The sequence below is a fragment of the Equus asinus genome, chromosome 12 (genome assembly GCF_041296235.1).
Source record: "Equus asinus isolate D_3611 breed Donkey chromosome 12, EquAss-T2T_v2, whole genome shotgun sequence".
In the NCBI taxonomy this organism is placed as follows: domain Eukaryota; kingdom Metazoa; phylum Chordata; class Mammalia; order Perissodactyla; family Equidae; genus Equus; species Equus asinus.
In genome coordinates, this window is record NC_091801.1 from 86,211,128 (window position 1) to 86,235,180 (window position 24,053).

The 24,053-nt window shown below is 39.0% G+C and overlaps 1 protein-coding gene across 2 annotated transcripts in view; it reads left to right on the top strand.

The window, feature by feature from the left end:
• Positions 1 to 24,053, top strand: part of C12H8orf33 (chromosome 12 C8orf33 homolog) — a 32,103-nt gene that overhangs the window by 4,166 nt on the left and 3,884 nt on the right. Inside the window, exons 6-7 of one of the 2 annotated variants that reach the window (XR_011493436.1) lie at positions 460 to 748; positions 24,033 to 24,053. The gene's annotated coding sequence lies outside the window, so the exon portion shown is untranslated. Of the gene's footprint in view, positions 1 to 459 lie in introns of both variants that reach the window. The other variant, XR_011493435.1, reaches the window with a different exon arrangement.

Below are 24,053 nucleotides of genomic sequence, written 5' to 3' on the forward strand. Positions count from 1 at the left end.
GTCTCTTCCTCTTAGGGCTGGGAGCTGCCCAGGCAGGGCCATCTGTGAGTCCAGCTGAGGCTCAGGCTGTGGGTTATTGTGTCTGTGGTTCTGGTACGGCCCTCGCCTTGGGTGGCAGTGAGGATTCTGGACAGGATCCAGGTGCCCCAGGCTGGCAGGAGCAGTATGCAGGTTCCACTGCCCTCACCTCCCTGTGTGCTGCACTGGACCAGGGGTCTGAGGGTGCCTGGGGCAGCCTTGAGTGTTGGAAGAGGGACCCTGTCCTCCTGGCTCCCTGAGTACCTGCTTTCTTCTGTGGAGTTAGGGAAGGGACCAAGAGGTCAGAATGGATGCTGTTTTGTAAAATGTGACGTACATGGTGGTTTTCAGTAAAATAGATCATTTGTTCTACAAACCTATCAGCACCTGCTCTGTTTCCTATGGCCTGTTCCTAGGACTGTTTTTTTTTTTTTTTTTTAGCGGGGGGGGGGCTCTCCCCCTTCCTTGAGTCCCATTGTCTCCTGAAAAATGGAAGTGTATCTCTCACCCTCCGGATGCTTGGACAGGCCGGGCTCAGTGATACACCCTCAGTCCCTTGAGGTTTCAGAGCCCCATCAGTGGCCACCTGCAACTGCATATACCCTGGGTATCCTGGAGCTCCCGGGAAGCCCCCAGCCTGGTTTGTCCACTTGCTGTGCCCCTGTGGGATTCACTAAAAGCTGATCACCTGGCCAGAACCACCCTCCAGTCAAATTGATTAAAGAGAAAGGTGAGTAGTATTTTTTTCTATTTTGAAGGCAAATATATTATAGAAAAATATATTTGATCTAATAAAAGAATATTAACAATTAATATCCATATAGCATGCTATTGATTCTTTTAAATTGTCTACACATATATCAGTTATCAGCTGAAAATATGTTATTTTTATAATGTTATTAATTGTAGATTGTACATTTGTTGGAAAATTTTCCCAGTTTATTAGGTGTGCTTTAATTTTTAAAGGACAATTAAAGTATTTGTATATTCCTTTATAGTATTTTTCTAATTTAGAAAGCAGCTTCAGAATTTTTATTTTCACCTCGATTTTCTTCTAATTCATGAATGCTTATTTTGTCCCTTAATATTAAAAATAATTAATATTATTTTGTTATGTGAGGATGAGCCAACCAAATATATCAACACCATTTGACTTTTTAAAATTTAAAAATTTTTTTCTTTAAGATATGTAAGTTGTTAAAATATAATATGCATAAACGTTGATACACTATATCCATATTTTAATGATTTTCTCTATAATTTTTTTTTAACTCTCTCAATTATGTTCCTTAGGAAGTGTTTTTCTGGTGGTTTAGTCTCTGGGGCTTTGTGCTTACTTTTTCCTATTCCTGGAATCTCTGTTTTTTTTGATCATCTCCCCAGTTACCCTGCTTTCCCTGTGGGAGCTTGGTGAGTCCTCACCGGCTCAGAGAGGGATGAAATTGCCCTCAGGCTCCCACAGCAGCGCATCTCGTCATCATCACATTGCATGTTGCTCTGCGCATGTGACGGGCCAGGTCCCATGTGTCCTTCCTCACTAAAAGACTCCGTGGGCTGCTCAGTGCCCAGCTCAGGGTGGCCAGTCCACAAATATCTGTTGAGTAAAAAAATGGTTCATATTTATAATTTTTTTCTTTCTTTGTTTTGCTTATTTTTTCAGATCATGTAATAAAAGAGAACATGAACTCTGTTTTCTTTTTGTCTAGGGTTTAAATATCATATAACAACAAATTTTCACATAATCTCTTATGTCATCATTAATTTCTTATATTCGCTTGGGCTTATATTGATTGAACCTCGTGACTTTAGCCATGCTCCTATGGGCCAAAAATATACCCAGGTGAAAAAACTTGGCCTGGAACTGCCTAGAAATGGACCTGTTTATGGGACTTCTAGCCAGACTCCATGTGACTTCAGGAGAAACGTGGATAGATGGGGTTCCTAAGGGAGTTTTTTTTTTTTAATTTATTTTTTTTTGAGTTAATGATAGGTTACAATCTTGTGAAATTTCAGTTGTACATTATTGTTTGTCAGTCGTGTTGTAGGTGCACCCCTTCACCCTTTGTGCCCACCCCCACCCCCCCTTTCCCCTGGTAGCCACTAATCTGTTCTCTTTGTCTACATTTTAAAATTCCTCATATGAGTGAAGTCATGCAGAGATTGTCCTTCTCTATCTGGCTTATTTCACTTAACATAATTCCCTCAAGGTCCATCCATGTTGTTGCAAATGGGACGATTTTGTTCTTTTTTACAGCTGAATAGTATTCCATTGTGTATATATACCACATCTTCTTTATCCAATCATCTGTTGATGGGCACTTAGGTTGCTTCCATGTCTTGGCTAATGTAAATAATGCTGCAGTAAACATTGGGGTGCATGGGTCTTTTGGAATTGCTGACTTCAAGCTCTTTGGATAGATACCCAGTAGTGGGATAGCTGGATTGTATGGTAGTTCTATTTTTAATTTTTTGAGGAATCTCCATGCTGTTTTCCATAGTGGCTGCACCAGTTTGCATTCCCACCAGCAGTGTATGAGGGTTCCTTTTTCTCCGCAACCTCTCCAACATTTGTTACTATTTGTTTTAGTTATTTTTGTCATTCTAATGGGTGTAAGGTGATATCTTAGTGTAGTTTTGATCTGCATTTCCCTGATGATCAGCGATGATGAACATCTTTTTATGTGCCTATTGGCCATCCATATATCTTCTTTGGAGAAATGTCTGTTCATGTCTCCTGCCCATTTTTTGATTGGGTTGTTTGATTTTTTGTTGTTGAGTTGTGTGGGTTCTTTATCTATTATGGATATTAACCCTTTGTCGGATGTATGACTTACAAATATTTTTTTCCAGTTAGTGGGTTGTTTTTTTGTTTCAATCCTGTTTTTCCTTGCCTTGAAGAAGCTCTTTAGTCTGATAAAGTCCCATTTGTTTATTCTTTCTATCGTTTCCCTTGTCTGAGAAGACATGGTGTCTGAAAAGATCCTTTTAATACTGATGTCAAAGAGTGTACTGCCTACATTTTCTTCTAGAAACCTTATGGTTTCAGGTCTTACCTTTAGGTCTTTGATCCATTTTGAGTTTATTTTGGTGAATGGTGAAAAAGAATGGTCAATTTTCATTCTTTTACTTATGGCTTTCCAGTTTTCCCAAGACCATTTGTTGAAAAGACTTTCTTTTCTCCATTGTATGCCCTCAGCTCCTTTGTCGAACATTAGCTGTCCATAGATGTATGGTTTTATTTCTGGGCTTTCAATTCTGTTCTATTGATCTGTGCACCTGTGTTTGTACCAGTACCATGCTGTTTTGATTACTGTAGCTTTGTAGTATGTTTTGAAGTCAGGGATTGTGATGCCTCCAGCTTTGTTCTTTTTTCTCAGGATTGCTTTAGCAATTTGGGGTCTTTTGTTGTCCCATATGAATTTTAGGATTCTTCTTTCTATTTCTGTAAAGAATGTCATTGGGATTCTGATTGGGATTGCGTTGAATCTGTAGATTGCTTTAGGTAGAATGGACATTTTAACTATGTTTATTCTTCCAATCCATGTACATGGAATGTCTTTTCATCTCTTTATGTCATCATCCATTTCTTTCAGAAAAGTCTTGTAGTTTTCATTGTATAGGTCTTTCACTTCCTTAGTTAAATTCACCCCAAGGTATTTTATTCTTTTTGTTGCGATCGTGAATGGTATTGTGTTCTTGAGTTCTTTTTCTGTTAGTTCATTATTAGAGTATAGAAATGCTACTGATTTATGTAAATTGATTTTATACCCTGCAACTTTGCTGCTGTTGTTGATTACTTCTAAAAGTTTTCCAATGGATTCTTTGGGGTTTTCTATATATAAGATCATGTCATCTGCAAACATCCAGAGTTTCACTTCTTCCCTCCCTATTTGGATTCCTTTTATTCCTTTTTCTTGCCTAATTGCTCTGGCCTAAACCTCCAGTACTATGTTAAATAAGAGTGGTGATAGAGGGCATCCTTGTCTCGTTCCTGTTTTCAGGGGGATGGCACTCACTTTTTGCCCGTTGAGTATGATGTTGGCTGTGGGTTTGTCATATATGGCCTTTATTATGTTGTGGTAGTTCCTTTCTATCCCCATTTTGTTCAGAGTTTTTATCATAAACGGCTGTTGGATCTTGTCAAATGCTTTCTCTGCATCTATTGAGATGATCATGTGGTTTTTATTCCTCAATTTGTTGATGTGATGTATCATGTTGATTGATTTGAGGATGTTGAACCATCCCTCTGTCCCTGGTATGAATCCCACTTGATCATGATGTATGATCCTTTTGATAAATTGCTGAATTCGGGTTGCCAAAATTTTGTTGAGAATTTTTACATCTATATTCATCAGTGATATTGGCCTGTAGTTCTCCTTTTTTGTGCTGTCCTTGTCAGGCTTTGGTATCAGCATGATGTTGGCCTCATAGAATGTGTTAGGAAGTGTTCCATCCTCCCTAATTTTTTGGAATAGCTTGAAAAGGATAGGTATTAAATCCCCTCTGAAAGTTTGGTAGAATTCTCTGGGAATGCCATCTGGTCCTGGGGTTTTATTCTTTGGGATGCTTTTGATGGCTGTTTCAATCTCCTTCCTTGCGATTGGTCTGTTCAGATTGTCTGCTTCTTCTTGACTTAGCTTTGGGAGATTTTAGGAGTCCAAGGATTTATCCATTTCCTCTAGGGTATCAGTTTTGTTGGCATATAGTTTTTCATAGTATTCTCTTATAATCCGTTGTATTTCTGTGGAGTCTGTTGTTATTTCCCCTCTTTCATTTCTGATTTTTTTTGTTTGAACTTTCTCTCTTTTTTCTTTGTAAGTCTGCCTAGGGGTTTGTCAATTTTATTTATCTTCTCAAAGAACCAGCTCTTTGTTTCATTGATCCTTTCTACTGCCTTTTTGTTTCAATAGCATTTATTTCTGCTCTGATATTTATTATTTCTCTCCTTCTGCTGACTTTGGGCTTTGTTTGTTCTTCTTTCTCTAATTCAGTTAGGTGTAGTTTAAGATTGCTTATGTGAGATTTTTCTTGTTTGTTAAGGTGTGCCTGTATTGTGATGAATTTTCCTCTTAATACAGCTTTTGCTGTATCCCATATGAGTTGATATGGCATGTTATCATTTTCATTTGCCTCCAGGTATTTTTTGATTTCTTCTTTAATTTCTTCAATGATCCATTGCTTGTTCAATAGCATATTGTTTAGTCTCCACATCTTTGTGCCTTTCTCAGCTTTTTCCTTGTAGTTAATTTCTAGCTTTATAGCATTATGATTGGAGAAGATGCCTGTTATTATTCCAATTTTTTTAAATTTGTAGAGGCTTGCCTTGTTTCCCAACATATGGTCTATCCTTGAGAATGTTCCATGCGCGCTTGAGAAGAATGTGTATTCTGCTGATGAAGTGTTCTATATATGTCTATTAAGTCCAACTGTGTTAGCTTTTCATTTAATTCCACTGTTTCCTTATTGATTTTCTGTCTGGATGATCTGTCCACTGATGTGAGTGGGGCATTGTGGTCCCCTACTATTATTGTGTTATTTTTGATATCTTCTTTTAGGTTTGGTACTAGTTTCTTTGTGAACTTTGGTGCTCCTGTGTTGGGTGTATAGATACTTATAAGTGTTATTTCTTCTTGATGAAGTGTCCCTTTGATCATTATATATTGGCCCTCTATGTCTCTCTTTACCTGCCTTATCTTGAAATCTGTTTTGTCTGATATAAGTACTGAGACACCTGCTTTCTTTTGTTTGCTATTAGCTTGGAGTATTGTCTTCCACCCCTAAGGGAGTTCTTAAGTACTCCTTTGAAGGGACATAAATGGGGCTGGGCAATGGGAGGGAAAACCTTGAGGAATCCAACAAAATACTCCTCAAGAGAAACAGTGAGCATTTGAGCATCTAAATACACAGATGACCCTGAGGTCAGATAAGTTCATTCTTTTCCTTTCCAAAAACCCAAATCCTGCCCCACTTTTAGCTCTTATTTCCTGGAGGAATCGGAAGCTGTGTGGAAGATAAGAGGAGGTGGCAGACTTGGGGCAGAAGTGGGAGGAGGCACTGCATAGTCTGGACAATTTAATATCAAAAATCTATATGGAAAAAGGATTCTGGGAAGGTTATTTGAAGGCTAATTGTGAGATTATATGAGATTGCTTTGAGTTCCAAACTAACGGGTTCCAGGCCATTCCATAAACCAGATACAAAGACATCTGTAACTGTGTGCCATATAGTCACATTTGGTTAAATGTTTAATAAATAGCTATTTTTAAAATGTACTTTTAGGGGCCAGCCTGGTGGCACAGAGGCTAAGTTTGCATGTTCTGCTTTGCGGCCTGAGGTTTGCCAGTTCAGATCCTGGGTGCAGACCTACACACCACTTGGCAAGCCATGCTGTGGCAGGCGTCCCACATATAAAGTAGAGGAAGATGGGCACAGATGTTAGCTCAGGGCCAGTCTTCCTCAAAAATAAAAATGTACTTATACAGATAAATTTGGCATTGTCCAAGAAATATAATAGTTTGTTATCTACTTAGGAAACTTTTTAAAAAAGGTCTTCTGAGGACATTTTCTGACTCTTGATACTTGAAGTACTCAAAAAGATAAGTTAGTATGCTGTGGTTGAGAGGAAGTACCATGGAAATCCCAATTGTCCCTAAGTCTGTAGCCATGTAAAGTTTTTTCTAGAGTTTAATTCTCCATGAGGTTCAGATCAATATAAGATCAACTGTGAGGCCTGCCCCAGTGGCCTAGTGGTTAAATTTGGTGCATTCTGCTTCACGGCCCTGGGTTTGGTTCCTGGTGTGGACCCACACCACTCACTTCTCAGTGGCCATATTGTGACAGTGGCTCACATAGGAAAAAAAAAAGAGGAAGATTGGCAACGGATGTTACCTCAGAGCAAAACTACTGTAGCACAAAAAAAAGATCAATTGTGGCAGACTCCTGTGGCTGAAAAACAGCTAAGCAGCCCATGGTTATGGAACATTTTAAGGTGTGGCTGAGGAAAATGCCTTGCTATTTTCTGAGACTCTAGAAGACTTGGCTTGAGGTTTTAGCGTTGTTCAAATAAAGGCTCTGTTGCTTAAGCTGAGTGTGCAAAAAGCACCACCCTCATTAGTGCAAGGTACGGTTAAGCAGTCTTCTTCCAAAACCCTCTGTCCAATGACATCTCTCCCTCTGAAGAAATCCTCACTTTCACATTTGTTTTTCTAGTTTCTAGTTATTACTTGCCAGATCTTATTATGGTGTAGGAAGCACATTGTCTCCTTAGCATGCTAAGAACTTTGAATGTTGTCCAAGAAAACAAGGAAATCATTGAAATATTAAACAGAAAATGGTTATAGTAACTAGATTTTAATTTTAAAAATGTCGTTTTTCGTGAGGGTAGAGAATGGATTATATGGTTAAGGGTAAAAGTTTTCAGAGAGAAAATTTAGGAGGAGTCTACTCAGAGATAGACAGCTAATTAAACAGCTCTAAATGGTCTGTCCATGCTTACTTATTTATTATTTAATCTACACTTATTTACTATTTAGTGTTTAGTTTTCAATGCTAAAAATTGTATTTATTCTTTAGTCATTATATAAATCTAATAGTTTATCTGTTTAATGAAAACAGTTCCAGTGGGGAAAAAAATCCTTTATAAAATCTGTGGTTCCTTTTTACATTTATTCATTCATTCCTTCATTTATTTTGGCTCATTTGAAAGCAGAGAAAAATAAGCAATAGTTGGGCTAATCTTTCTTCTTTTTAATTGGCCTTCAGATCAGACTGTCTGGGTTTAAATTACATCTTTATCATTTAGTAGCTTCATGATGTTGCAGAAGATTTTTAATCTCCCAGGGCATATTTTCCTCCGTAATACAGCTATGATAATTGTATCTATGGATAATGTTACTCCCAGTATCATTATCACCTAATGAAACCAAAATGGACCTAGTGAATCTATTTACTTTTGACTCAGTTATTTCCATGAAACGAATAAATTGGCTCCTTTAAATTATCATGTAGACAACAATGTATCATCAGACTGGATATTCTCCTCTCACATGTTTGCTTCAGTTACATTGACTCAGCTAGACCTGGTACTAAGTAATCGTAAAATGTTCAAATGTCACCAATACCACATGACCCAAAATTATTAACTTGTAGATATAGGGTAGTAGAAGAATTGTTTGACATTTGCTACAGCTCCATTTTCACTATTGCCTGCTCATTTGGTGTGCTTGTTTGTTTTTCAGCAAGACTCCACGAAATGTGGTTAAGTCTTAGTTTAGCATTTTATATCTAAATGGATCATTCTTTTTTAGGAAGATAAATCCATAGATAACCTCAATAAAGTGATAATTTAGTCCTTGTCCAGGGAATGGCTACAGGATAAATTTATCAACTGGATGAAGTGTGTGTCTACTTCCCTATACCCTAGTCTCAAAGTTAAAGTTCCTCACTATTTCAGCAACAAATAATATTTAGTTAGCCCAGGATCCTTTCACAGAGTCATTGAAACATGATTTTGCCTTTCAAAGTGCATATCCCACCCACAAATGAAACTTGCCTCTGTAGACAGACAGATCCCAAAGTGCGCCCATCACTTTCTGTCCCAGTGGACGAGAAAGCCCTCCCCACGTGGCCTCTGTAGAGGCTCTGAGGACTGTCCCGCTCATACAGTGCCACTGTGAAGACTCAGTGCCCCTCGAGGGGAGGCGTGTCTTTCTACCCTGAGGAGCCTGGCCCCAGCCCACTCCCGGGCCGCCGGAGCCCTCTAAAGCTTATGGGCATGATACTGTTGCAGGTGAGATGGTTCTGGTGTGGTGGCTGCCTCCGTGGAGTGAGAAAGCTGCTCCATCAAGCATGTGCCACATTCTCACCTTTTCCAAAGCTGTGCTTCTCCGTGCTCCCAAAGTCTTGTGGAGGCTGTTGTATTAAACGAACAACAACAACATGAACTAAAACTATTTCAAAGGTTTTATATACAGCATCTCTCACTGTAGACATCGGGCAAAATTCTATGATTCTTGGACTGAAGGCCTATATGATGGTGTTTGCAATGTTGTCCCTGATTCATCAGACTTTGATATCATACTCAGATTCAGATTTTCTGCCTTGCAAAATCTTCCCACATAAGAAAAATTATTGATCAAACATAAAATTACTCCAAATGGGCCTAAACAATATAAACCCATTCTGATTGAAATCAGCATTGACTGCAGACCAATCCAAACCTGAAAATCAAGGCACATTGATGTGTCTACAATTCCAATAAGTCTTCCCATTTTCCCAGAATTGAATTAATACTTATTTGGAGTAAAGAAAAACTTGAAAGCATTTTACAAAGAACACCAATAAACAGCTCTTCTCTTATTAAAAAAGAAAAAAAATCATACCTAGAAGAATGAAAGCATTTAACTATATTTTAACCAGGTTACATTAATCATGTGAAAAAAATCACGACAGGAAAATTTGTTTCATCATCATCCTGCATTTATCAAAACCTTCTCATATTCAAGAAATTGTGTTTTACAATGGTGATAACATGGATAAATAAAATGCATCTATTCCTTTTCCTCATTTGTCTAACATTAAAAATATTAAAGAAATATGATGTCACAAGACTAGCAGAAGATATGAAACTAGATAAGTAGACAGAAGGCAGATCATTAAAAACAGTCCAGGTCACTTTTAGAATTTAATAATTATCCTATGAATGGTGAAATGAACTAAGTGATTTTGAGTGAAGAAGGGTTTAACCTAATGAGATAGTAAGATTTGGATTTTTAAAAAACTACACTATACAATCCATTGGTGTGTGCAAGAGAGGACTTTGGGAGACCAGTAAAGGAGCTTCCCCAGTAGTTAACAAAGACTCAAAATGGGGATGAAGATGGTGGAAGTGGTCAACGGAGAAGACAAAATTTCTGAGACCTATGATAGAGGCAGAATTAAGAAGCTTTGATGAAGAATTCAATGTGGAGGTTGAAGTGGGAGGTGATGGAGAAGAATATACAAAGAAAACTTTCCTTTTTTTGGCCTGTGCAACTGGATACATTGATTTCATTCATTAAGATGGTGAAAAAGGAGGGGGATCCAAGATGGAGCCATGAGTAGTCCTCTTTGTCTCTCCCCCTTCGAGTCTACAATTATTTGGACACTTATCGCTTAACAAAGGATATCCAGACAGCATCTCAGGACGTCTGAGAGACCCACGTGACTATACATCGGAAGGCGGACGGACTTTCCTCCGGGAGGATGTGGAAATAGGTGAAAACTCTCTGACCCCGACAGAACAGCCTAGTACCCACAAGCGGCTTTCTTCCAACAGACGCCCCCAGAAGATCAACACACATCTAGGGCAGGAGCGAGCACACAACAGAAGAGAGACGGTGGAAACAGGTGACCAGAACCCTACCTAAACCCCCCGCAATTACTCCTAAACGCAGAGGGAAACTTTGGAGTTGCACACCTGGGCCCGCGTGGAGAGTCTCTCCCCGCCATTGGCGGGGAGATCCCGCCTGGTGTTCGTGGCGCCCAGAGGGTGCCAGAGAGAGTCACTGAGGGTATGGAGGTCTCCCGGCTGCCAATGCCGGCACGGTGGGGCTAGGGATTGCTGGAGATCTCCCAGAGGACTGGGGCTGGGGGAAGCTCCAAAGACTCCACGCCCCGGAGGGGAAGCTCCGGAGTTCCGCCCGGGCAGCAGACAGAACTCTCTGTCTGCCTTTAGCGGAGGGGCCACGCCCAGCATTCAACTCCGGGAAAGTCCCGGAGAGAATCCCAGAGGGCGGGGCGACCTCCAGCTGCCACTGCCCGCCCCGTGGGGCTAGGGATTGCCGGAGATCTCGGAGAGGACTGGGGCTGGGGGAAGCTCCAGAGTTCTGCCCGGGCAGCAGACAAAACTTTCTGTCTGCCATTAGCGGAGGGGCCACGCCCAGCATTCAACTCCGTGAAAGTCCCAGAGAGAATCCCAGAGGGCGGGGCGACCCCTAGCTGCCATTGCCCGCCCCGTGGGACTAGGGATTGCCGGAGATCTCGCAGAGGACTGGGGCTGGGGGAAGCTCCAGAGGCCGGCCCTGCGCCCCGGAGGGGAAGCTCCAGAGTTCTGCCCGGGCAGCAGACAGAACTCTCTGTCTGCCTTTAGCGGAGGGGCCACGCCCAGCATTCAACTCCGGGAAAGTCCTGGAGAGAATCCCAGAGGGCGGGGCTACCTCCAGCTGCCATTGCCCGCCTGGTGGGGCTAGGGATTGCCGGAGATCTCGGAGAGGACTGGGGCTGGGGGAAGCTCCAGAGTTCTGCCCAGGCAGCAGACAAAACTCTCTGTCTGCCTTTAGCGGAGGGGCCACGCCCAGCATTCAACTCTGGGAAAGTCCGGGAGAGAATCCCAGAGGGCGAAGTGACCTCCAGCTGCCGTTGCCTGCCCCGTGGGGCTAGGGATTGCCGGAGATCTTGGAGAGGACTGGGGCTGGGTGAAGCTCCAGAGGCCCGCTCTGTGCCCCAGAGGGGAAGATCCAGAGTTCTGCCCAGGCAGCAGACAAAACTCTCTGTCTGCTATTAGAGGAGGGGCCATGCCCAGCATCCACAATACTGGGAGGGTCCCGGAGAGGAGAATATTAGGCAGGGTAGCAGCTGACCAGCTACCACTGAAATCAGGATCTCCGGCTATCCCTCCAAGTCAGGGCAAAGGGCTCCCCGAGTTCCTGGGGAACAGGACTGGGGCTGGGGGGAGTTCCAGCGACCCAGCTCCGTAGCCTAGGGGGAAACCCTATAGGCTCACAGCAGCCTCAGAGAAAGCCTCTGCACAGCACCAGTAGAAAGCACCCAACCGGCAGCCACAAGGCTGGAAGACCGCAGGACAAAAGCAGCATAGCTAGGTGAACTAACCACAGACTGTAGAAGATGCCAATAGCTCTCCTGCGACCCATAGAGGACAAGTGAGATTTTGTGGGTGCCGACAGCAACGGAGCAACAAATATAAGTGATCCCACCCCTGGCTGCTGGAAAAGCCCATAACACCGTTGCAGACCCCAAGGAGGGAGCATGTCTAGGTGGGCTGCAACAGTAGGCACCAGCAGCCTGAAGCCCCCCTGTGACGGCCCCCACGGCAGAGGAGGGAATCCAAAGGACCACTGGGACTACGAGGAGGGGCCCAGGCCCAGTTAGCAACTGCGGACAGGGTTCCTGGTTGGTGCAATATAAACAGCTGCTCCCCCACTGCAGCAGCTGAAACAAGTGAAAGGAGCAACTAAACTCTATCTCCATGCGGAGGCACAAATCAACAACATCAAGCAATATGAAAAAATACATTAAATCTCCAGAACAGAAAGAAAATAACAAAGACACAGAAAACAATCCCAAAGAAAATGAGATATATAACCTAAATGATGATGATTTCAAAACAGCCATCATTAAAATACTCAATGAGTTAAGAGAGAATTCTGACCAACAACTCAACAAGTTCAGGAGCTAGGTCACAAAAGAGTTTGATACGATAAAGAAGAACCAAACAGAAATATTGGAAATGAAGAATACAATAGAGGAGATTAAGAAAAATCTAGATGCTCTGAACAGTAGGGCTGATAATATGGAGGAAAGAATTAGCAATTTGGAAGATGGCAATATAGAATTGCTGCAGGCAGAGGAGGAGAGAGAAGCAAGACTAAAAAGAAATGAAGAAACTCTCCAAGAATTATCAGACACAATTAGGAGATGCAACGTAAGGATTATAGGTATACCAGAGGGAGAAGAGAAGGAGAAAGGGGCAGAAACCCTATTCAAAGAAATAATGGCTGAGAACTTCCCAAATCTGGTGAGAGAGATGGATCTTCAGGTGACAGAAGCCAATAGATCTCCAAACTTTATCAATGCAAGAAGACCAACTCCACGGCATATAGTAGTGAAGCTAGCAAAAGTCAACGACAAGGAGAAAATACTAAGGACAGCCAGGCAAAAGAAACTAACCTACAAAGGAACCCCCATCAGGCTATCAGCAGATTTCTCAGCAGAAACTTTACAGGCTAGAAGAGAGTGGAATGATAGATTCAAAAATCTGAAGGACAAAAATCTATAGCCGAGAATTCTCTACCCAGCGAAAATATCCTTCAAATACGATGGAGAAATAAAAACTTTCCCAGATAAACAAAAATTAAGGGAGTTCATTGCCACAAAACCTCCTCTTCAGGAAATCCTCAGGAAAACCCTCATTCCTGAAAAATCCAAAAAAGGAAAGGGACTACAAAACCAAGAGCAGAGGAGATAAGTAGTAGGACAACAACAGAGAGTAGCAGCTCTTCATCAGAACAGATTAAACCATGGGACGAGAAACAAAGGAAATTGAAGAAAACCAGAAAACAAGACACAAAATGGTAGTGGTAGGCCCCCACATCTCAATAATGGCTCTAAATGTAAATGGATTGAACTCCCCAATCAAAAGACACAGAGTGGCAGGATGGATCAAAGAACAAGATCCAACAATATACTTCCTCCAGGAAACACACCTCAGCCCCAAAGACAAACACAGACTCAGAGTGAAGGGATGGAGAATAATACTTCAAGCTAATAATGAACAAAAGAAAGCAGATGTCGCTATACTATCAGACAAAGTAGATTTCAAAGCAAAACAGATAAAGAAAGACAAAGAGGGACAGTATATAATGATAAAAGGGACTCTCCACCAAGAAGACATAACACTTATGAATATATACGCACCCAACACAGGAGCACCAAAATTTGTAAAGCAACTCTTAATAGAACTGAAAGAAGACATCAACATCAATACAATAATAGTAGGGGACCTCAACACACCATTAACACCAATGGACTCCTCAGTTGAGGGAAACAATAGAAAGAATAAACAAATGGGACTTCATCAGACTAAAGAGCTTCTTCAAGGCAAGGGAAAACAGGATTGAAACAAAAAAACAGCTCACTAATTGGGAAAAAATATTTACAAGCCACTTATCTGACAAAGGGTTAATCTCCATACTATACAAAGAACTCACACTGCTTAACAACAAAAAAACAAACAACCTGATCAAAAAATGGGCAGAGGACATGAACAGACATTTCTCAAAAGAAGATATGAATATGGCCAATAGACACATGAAAAGATGTTCATCATCGCTAATCTTCAGGGAAATGCAAATCAAAACTACACTAAGATATCACCTTACACCCGTTAGACTGGCAAAAACATCCAAAACCAAGAGCGACAAATGTTGGAGAGGTTGTGGAGAAAAAGGAACCCTCATACACTGTTGGTGGGAATGCAAACTGGTACAGCCACTATGGAAAACAGTATGGAGATTTCTCAAAAAGTTAAAATAGAAATACCCTATGACCCAGCCATCCCATTACTGGGTATCTATCCTAAGAACCTGATATCAGAAATCTCAAGAGTCCGTTGCACCCCTATGTTCATCGCAGCATTATTTACAATAGCCAAGACGTGGAACCAGCCTACATGCCCAGAAACTGATGATTGGATAAAGAAGATGTGGTATATATACACAATGGAATACTACTCAGCCATAAAAAAAGACAAAATTGGCCCATTCACAACAACGTGGATGGACCTCTAGGGTATTATGTTAAGCGAAATAAGCCAGTCAGACAAAGACGAACTCTATATGACTCCACTCATAGGTGGAAGTTAGTATATTGATAAGGAGATCAGATTGGTGGTTACCAGGGAAAAGGGGGGGTGGGGGGGAGGGCACGAAGGGGAAAGTGGTGTACCCACAACATGACTAACAAAAATGTACAACTGAAATCTCACAAGGTTGTAATCTATCATAACATTAATAAAAAAAAAAATTCTATCCTTCAAAAAAAAAAGGTGAAAAATTTAATTCTTCAGAATTTAATAATTATTAAATTTAATTCTACAGAATTTAATAATTCATCAACTCTCTTAACATTAGTAATCTCTTTAATTGCCCAGTCTTCTGATGGGCAGTACCAGGCCCTAAGTGACATTTGGCTAAGAAAATTGAGGTTTAACCTCAATTCTCTGCTTTTGATTTTTCGCCTTGTCTTTGGTCTTTGTAGCCACAAGCTGCGTTTTTACTTTGTATGTTGATTGACTCAGAGTTATTTTTTATGTGTCATTAGTCTTTTTTTCTCTTTCTATCAGATCTTTTCAAGGAGGAGATTTATAAATAATATTTTTTTTGCTTTTATCAAAATAAGGAAAAAAGTCAGTCCTCCAATGCCTAAGAAAGAACTAATTTATTAAATGTTATTTATAAAAAGTTAACCATTTAGCCACTCAGTTATGCTACAGAAGAGTGTTCATTTTCATGAAAAATATTAAACTTATTTTTTATAAAATAGAGCACATTATAAATAAGCATGTATTGGATTATCCTTTTTGTTGTGGGGTAAAAATATTCTGAATATATATATGGCAAGATATTTTAAAGGGGTTGTAGCTGGGTAATAGAAAACTGATGGGATTGAGTTTTTTCTCTCTTTTTAAAATTTAATTAGCACATACTGCTTTTGTAATTAATAAACTGTTTATAATTAAGCAAAAAGAAAAAGTCTCCTTGTCATAAACCAGCAGAAATGCCTGTGGTGACCCTTTGTGTTCTCTTGAAGCACGTTGCTCCCAGAATGGTGTTTTAATTGACAGGTTGCTTGTTGATGACCCTGTGGGTGGAGGACTGTGGCACACTCATCATGGTGGTATAGAAGATAGCTTTTGGTCTAAAGTAGACCCACTAAAAATTTGCTAGATAAATAAGAAATGTTTGCAGTTAAATGAGAAATATTGTGAATGAAGAGTAATGGGTTGCTTGTGGGGAAGTCAGGTAAGTTAACTACCATAGGCTGGACACAAGAAGGTTTGGTGTTTTCTTGTGTTAGCTCATTTATCTATCACTTTGTAGATAATGGTGTCATCATCACTTAAGGTGTTTGCTTGTTATCACACAGACCACACATGGTAGAGATATAATTTAGTTATAGTTTGAGAAATCTTTGTTCCTATTTTGAATCATTTTTAGCTGACTACCATGAGACTCTATTTTAGAATTATATTATAAAATGATGTAACTCCTATTTCTTTAACTGCATGAGAATTTCATACCTGTTCCAATAAATCTTTGTATTATTTAAAAGCCTATGCCATGTCTTTGAAAATAAATTTGCCCTCAGTTTATGTAACTGTAATTTCTATTATATCTGATATTCTTGTGCTAATGTATATGTCACATAAAGAAACACCAAGAAAAGATAAAATGATAAATCATGATTACATCTTACAATTCAGTGTGCTGAAATGGTGAACAATTATGGTTTCAATTTTCCTAGAGTAGCCTTTTGTTGTCTGTATTATAAAATAAAATTCACGATTTTGATGAAGATGAATGCATGGAGTACACACATATTGATAGTAGATATTATCTAAAATTAATGTGAATTTCTAGTAAATGTTACTTTTGTAGAGAAAAATATATATATTGATGACTGGATGCTAATCATTCTTAAGTCACATATCAATTACAAGTACATAGTGAACATGTTATATGCTCAGTAGTATATCTGACAAAACTTATCTTCACAATAATTCTGTATTTTCTCATGTGATACATTTATATATTGCGATGTGATCACCACTGTAGCATTGGCTAGCACCTCTATCACATCACATAATTATTTAATTTTTAAGAACAATTAAGATCTAGTCTCTTAGCAACTTTGAAGTTTATAATACGGTATTGTTGACTATTCATTATGTTGTGTACTAGATGTCCAGAACGTATTCATCTTCTAGTTGTATTTTTGTACCCTTCGGCCAACCTCTCCTCAATTCCCCCATCTCCCAATCCCTAGTAATCACCATTCTTCTCTGTTCCTATGAATTTAGCTTTTTTAGATTCCACATGTAAGCGATATCATACAGTATTTGTCTTTTTCTTTCTAACTTATCTCATTTAGCATAATGCCCTTAGTTTGATTCCCATTCACGTTGTTGCAGTTGTCAGGATTTCCTTCTTTCTTATGGATGAAATATATATATACACATCTTCTTTATACATTTATCCAAAGAAGAATTGGGTTGTTTTCATATCTCAGCTATGGTGAATACTGCTTCAATAAACATGGAAAGTGCAAATATCTTTTCAATATTCTCTTTTCATTTTCTTTGGATACATACCCAAAAGTGGAATTACTGGACGTATGGTAGTTCTAGTTTTGAGTTTTTGGGAAACCTCTATATAGTTTTCCACAGGGTTGAATCAATTTATATTTTTAAAAAATTATTTTATCAAGGTCATATTGGTTTATGACAGTGTGTAATTTCAAGTGTATTATATATCAGTTTCTGTATAGACTGCATCTGGTTCACCCCCAATAGTTGAGTTTTTATCTGTCACCATACACACGTGTCCCTTTACCCCTTTCACCCTCGCCTCCATCCCATCCCCCTCTGGTAACCACTATTATGTTCTCCTTAGCTATGTGTTTATTTATCTTCCACATATGAGTGAAATCATAAGGTGTTTGTCTTTCTCTGTCTGGCTTATTTTGCTTAACATAATACCCTCAAGGTCCACCCATGTTGTTGCAAATAGAATGATTTTGTCTTTCTTATGGCTAAGTAGTATTCCATTGTGTGTATATATATATATATATATATATATATATATATACACACACACACACACACACACATACCACATCTTTATCTTTTCATCACTTAATGGGCACTTGGGTTGCTTCCATGTCTTGGCTATTGTGAATAATGCTACAGTGAACATAGTAGAGCATAAGTCTCCTTATATTGTTGATTTCCAGTTCTTTGGATAAATACCCAGCAGTGGGATAGCTAGGTCATATGGTATTTCTATTATTAAATTTTCAAGAAATCCCCGTACTATTTTCCATAGTGGCTGCACCAGTTTGCATTCCTACCAGCAGTGTAGGATGTTTCCCTTTCCTCCACATCATTTCCAATATTTGATATTTTTTGTTTTGTTAATTATAGCCATTCTCATAGGTGTACGGTGATATCTCATTGTAGTTTTTATTTAAATTTCCCTAATAATTAATGATGTTGAACATCGTTTCATGTGCCTGTTGGCCATCTATGTATTTTCTTTGGAAAAATGTTCAGTTCCTTTGCCCATTTTTTGATCTGGTTGTTTTTATGTTGTTGAGTTATATGAGTTCTTTACATATTTTGGAAATTAACCCCTTGTCAGATATATGATTTGCAAGTATTTTCTGCCAGTTGGTGGGTTGTCTTTTCGTTTTGGTGTCTGTCATGGTTTTCTTTGCCTCGCAGGAACTTTTTAGTCTGATGTAGTTCTATTTGTTTATTTTTCCTTTTGTTTCCCTTGCCTAAGGACACATCGTGTTTGAAAAGATAATGCTAAGACCAATGTCAAAGAGTGTACCTCATATATTTTCTTCTAGGACTTTTATGGCTTCAGGTCTTACATTCAAGTCTTTAATCCATTTTGACAATTTTTGTGTATGGTATAAGATAATGGTCTGCTTCATTCTTTATCGTGAGGCTGTCCAGTTTTCCACACACCGTTTATTGAAGAGACTTTCCTTTCTCCATTGAGTTCTTGGAGACTTTGTCAAAAATTAGCTGTCCATAGATGTGTGGTTTTATATCTGGGCTTTCAGTTCTGCCATTGATCTGTATGTCAATTTTTGTGTCAGTACCATGCTGTTTTGGTTACCATAGCTTTGTAGTATGTTTTGAAGTCAGAGATTGTGATGCCTCCAGCTTTGTTCTTTATTCTCAGGATTGCTTTGGCTATTTTGGGCCTTTTGTTGTTCCACATAAATTTCAGGATTTTTTGTTCTATTTCCGTGAAGACTATCATTGGGATTCTGATTGGGATTGCACTGAATCTGTAGATTGTTTTAGGTAATAAGGGCATTTTAACTATATTTATTCTTCCAATCTATGAGCATAGAATATCTTTCCATTTCTTTATGTCCTCTTCAATTTCTTTCAATAATGTCTAATAATTTTTGGTGTATAGGTCTTACACCTCCTTAGTTAAATTTATTCCTGGACATCTTATTCTTTTTGTTGTGATTGTAAATGGGATTGTATTCTTGAATTCTCCTTCCTCTAGTTCATTATTAGTGTATAGAAATGCAACTGACTTGTGTAAGTTGATTTTTACCCTGTAACTTTGCTGTAGTCATTGATTATTTCTACTAAGTTTCTGGTGGATTCTGTAGGATTTTCTATATACAGGATCATGTCATCTGCAAACAGCAAGAGTTTCACTTCCTAATTTCCAATTTGGATACCTCTTATTTCATTTTCTTGCCTGATTTCTCCAGCCGAAACCTCTGGTACTATGTTGAATAGGAGTGCAGAGAGTGGGCTCCATTGTCTTGTTCCTCTTCTCAGAGGGATGGCTTTCAGTTTTTCACGATTGAATATGATATTGGCTGTGGGTTTGTCATATATAGCCTCTATTATGTTGAGATACTTTCCTCCTATACCCATTTTATTCAGAGTTTTATCATAAATGGCTGTTGGATCTTGTCAGATGCTTTCCCTGCATCTATTGAGATGATCATGTGATTTTTATTCTTCCTTTTGTTAATGTGGTATATCGCATTGATTTGTGGATGTTGAACCATCCCTGCATCCTTGATATAAATCCCACTTGATCATAGTGTATGATCCTTTTAATGTATTGCTGTATTCAGTTTACTAATATTTTTTTGAGGAGATTTGCATCTATATTCATCAGAAATATTGCTCTGTAATTTTCCTTCTTTGTGCTGTCTTTGTTGGGTTTTGGTATCGGGGTGATTTTAGTCTCATAGAATGAGTTAGGAAGCATTTCATTTTCTTCAATTTTTTGGAATAGTTTGAGAAGGATGGGTATTAAATCTTCTTTGAATGTTTGCTAGAATTCTCTAGGCAAGCCATCTAGTCCTGGACTTTTGTTTTTTGGGAGGTTTTGGAATACTGTTTTGATCTCTTTTCTTGTGATTGGTCTATTCAGATTCTCTGTTTCTTCCTGATTCAGTTTTGGGAAGTTGTATGATTCTAAGAATGTATCCATTTCTTCTACGTTATCCAATTTGTTGACATACAGTTTTTCATAGAATTCTCTTATAATCCTTTGTATTTCTGTGGTATCCATTGTAATTTATCCTCTTTCATTTCTTTCTTTCTTTCTTTCTTTTTTTTTTTTGAGGAAGATTAGCCCTGAGCTAACATCTGTCTCCAATCCTCCTCTTTTTGCTGAGGAAGGCTGGCCCTGAGCTAACATCTATGCCCATCTTCCTCTACTTTATATGTGGGATGCCTACCACAGCATGGTTTGCCAAGTGGTGCCATGTCCACACCCGGGATCCAAACCAGCGAACCCTCGGCTGCTGAAGCAGAATGTGCACACTTAACCACTGTGCCTCTGGGTCGGTCCCTCCTCTTTCATTTCTAATTTTATTTATTTGAGCCTTCTCTCTTTTTTTCTTAGTGAGTCTGACTAAAGGTTTACCAATTTTGTTTATCTTTTCAAAGAAACAACTCTTAGTCAATTGATTCTTTCTACTGTTATTTTGGTCTCTATTTTATTTATTTCTGCTCTAATATTTATTATTTCTCACATTCTGCTGACTTTGGGCTTTGTTCCTCTTTTACTAATTCTGTTCTGTATAGTCTAAGATTATTTATTTGAGATTTTTCTTGTTTGTTAAGGTAGGCCTATAATGCTATAAGTTTCCCTCTTTGTACCGTTTTTGCTCTGTCCTATAGGAATTGCTATGTAGTGTTTTCATTTTCATTTTTCTCCAGGTATTTTTTTAATTTCTCCTTTGATTTATTCATTGATCCAATGGGTGTTCAGTAGCATGTTGTTTAGTCTCCACATAATAGTGACTGTCCTGGCTTTTTTCTTGTAGTTGATTTCAAGTTTCATTGCATTGTGGTCAGAAAAGATGCTTGATATGATTTCAATTTTCTTAAATTTGTTGAGGCTTGCCTTGTTTCCTAGCATATGGTCTATCCTTGAGAATGTTTCATGTGCACTTGAGAAGAATGTGGATTCTCCTGGTTTGGGATGGAGTGTTTGACATATGTCTATTAAGTCCACCTTGTCTAGTCTTTGTTTAAGGCCACTATTTCCTTTTTGACTTTCTGGATGATCTATCCATTGATGTAAGTGGGGTGTTGTGGTGACCTACTAATGTTGTGTTACTGTCAATTTCTACCTTTAGGTCTGTTAATAGTTGCTTTATATACTTTGGTGCTCCTGTGTTAGGTGCATATATTTTCATAAATCTTATGTCCTCTTGGTGGAATGTGTCTTTTATTACTAATACTACCCCTTTTTGTCTCTCATTATCTTTTTTATCTTGATGTTTGCTTTGTCTGATATAAGTATGGCAACACCTGCTTTCCTTTGCTTGACAGTTGCTTGGAGTATCATCTTCCATCCTTTCACTCTGAGCCTATGTTTGTCTTTAGAGCTGAGATGTGTTTCCTGGAGGCAACGTATTTTTGGATCTTGCTTTTTAATCCATCCGGCCACTCTGTGTCTTTTGATTGGAAAATTCAATGCATTTACCTTTAGAGAGATTATTTATATATGAGGGCTTGATACTACCATTTTATCTCTTGTTTTCTGGGTGTTGTATATTTCCATTGTTTCTTTTATCTTGTATTTCTGACTGCCATTTCAGTTTGGTGGTTTTCTGTGATGGTTTTCTCAGTTTTCTCTTTATTTGTGATTTATGACTCTGCTCTGATTTTTTGTTTGGTTTACCATGAGGTTTGTATAAAAGATCTTGTAGATGAGGTAGTCCGTTTTCTGATAGCCTCTTACCTCCATTAGCTTATTCACATTCCATCCCTCCCTCTTCCCCTTCTGAGCTATTGCTGTCACAAATTATTTTTTGTGTTATGAGTTTGTGACTAAATTGAAGTGTTCATACTTATTTTTGATGCTTTCCTTCCCTTTATCTCTTATGTTATATGTAAGTGTTTTCTAACCTATTCTGATAGAGAGCTGCAATTTTCTGATTTTGTCTATTTATCTCCTTGCCCAAAGCTTTGTAGACCTTTGCCTTTTTGTTTAAAGTCTTAGTTCTCTTTCCTCCTCCACCTGATGCATTTCTATATTTATATCCTCTAATTCACTAATTCTGTCCTCCACAAATTCCACTCTATTTTTTATGGTTTCTACAATATATTTTATCTCATTAATTGTGCTCTTCATATTCAGAATTTCTGTATAGTTTTTTTAAGGCTTCATTCTCTTTGGTGAAGTATTCCTTCTATTCATTAATTTTTTTCCTGAACTCATTGAGCTGGTCTTTCTGAGTTTTCTTGTAACTTTTTAAGTTTCTTTCTGAGAGCTATTTTGAATTCTCTGTCATTTAGATTGTAATCTTCTGTGACTTCAGCATTAGTTTCTGGAGACTTGTCATTTTCCTTCTCTTCTGCAGTGTTACTATAGTTCTTTATGGTGTTTGATGAATTGATCCTCTTCTGGTGCATTTTTAGTAGTAGCACATCCCAGATTCCACTTGCCACCACTTGGTGGGGGGGGGGGGAGGAACTATGTTTTCTGATCCCACCCCATTTGTTGGCAGTTAGACCAGTTGGGCCACATGGGCTGGGCACAGCTGTTCAGAGGGTTGTGCTCAGGAGGATGTGGCCTCTGTGCTTATAGGTGGGTCACTGCTGGGCTACTGCTCTCAGTGGGTGGATAGTGCTCACATGGGCAGGGCCACTGCACTCAGCATGCAGATCTGGCTAAGCTGCTGCACTAGGCAGAAGTGGTGCTTTTGTGCAGGCTGCCACTGTGCTTCTCGGTGGGTCTGCAAGAGCTGCTGTGCTTGGTGTGTGGGGCACCTCCACATGGGCTAAGCTGCCACCACTTGGTGGGGAGCATTCATGTTGGCAGGACCACGTCAGTAGGTGGGTGCTCCCACAGGCTGGGCTACCACTCCAAAAGTGTTCACACGCAGGCTGGGCTGCCCTGCCTGCACTCACAGTCACACTGGCTGCTGTGTGAGAATCTGTGACCTGGACCATTGTCCCCAGGGAGGAAGAGAAGTCCACTCACCTAGTTCCACTGCTTCCTGGGATCCAGTCCACCCACCTTCAGATGTATGGCTGTCTGGATCTCTCAGGTGTCCTCTTGTGTAGGGAATCTTCTGTTGGTTAATGAATGTCCATTTGGATGTAACTTAGAGGGGAGAGACAAAAGGAAGAACTCACTCTACCATGATGCTGCCATCACCTCATATTTACATTTTTACCAACAGTGCACAAGGGTTCCCTTTTCTCCATATCCTCACCAACACTTATCTCTTGTCTTCTTGATGATAGTCATTTTAACATGTGTGAAGTGATATCTTATTGTGGTTTTTGACTTGCATTCCTCTGCTTATTAGTAATGTTGAGGATCTTTTCATGTGCCCTTTGGTTATTTGTATGGTTTCTTTGGAAAAATGTCTATTCAATTCCTCTGCCTATTTCTTAATCAGATTGCTTGTGTTTTTGGTATTGAGTTGTATGAGTTCTTTATATATTCTGGATATTAGTGCTTTTATCTGATACATGGTTTGCAAGTATTTTGTCCCATTTCACAAGTTTCCCTTTTATTTTGTTGATCGTTTCTTTTACTGTCCAGAAGCTTTTTAGTTTTATGTAGTTCCACTTAATTTTTTTGTTTGTTGTTGCTTGTGCTTTTGGTGTCATATTCAAAAAATTAATTGCCAGGATCCATGTCAAGGAGCTTCTTCCTTATATTTCTTCTAGGAGTTTTATGGTATCAGGTCTTAAGTTTAATTTTGAGTTTTGCTTATGATAGAGAGCAAATTATACAAGCCTCAATGGCAGTTTGGCTCTAACTAACTAAGTGGTATCTCATGTAGACATCTAGTACAAGTTGCCCTTTCAGTCTTTGAGCCTCAAATTCCATAAATCTGACACAAATATTCACTGATAACTTTATATAAAGCCAAAGTTTGCATCAAATTCCTTGGAATCTCAGAAATTAATATTCTTCTTTATTATATTTTTTTAGATGAAATCAGTGAAGAACTTG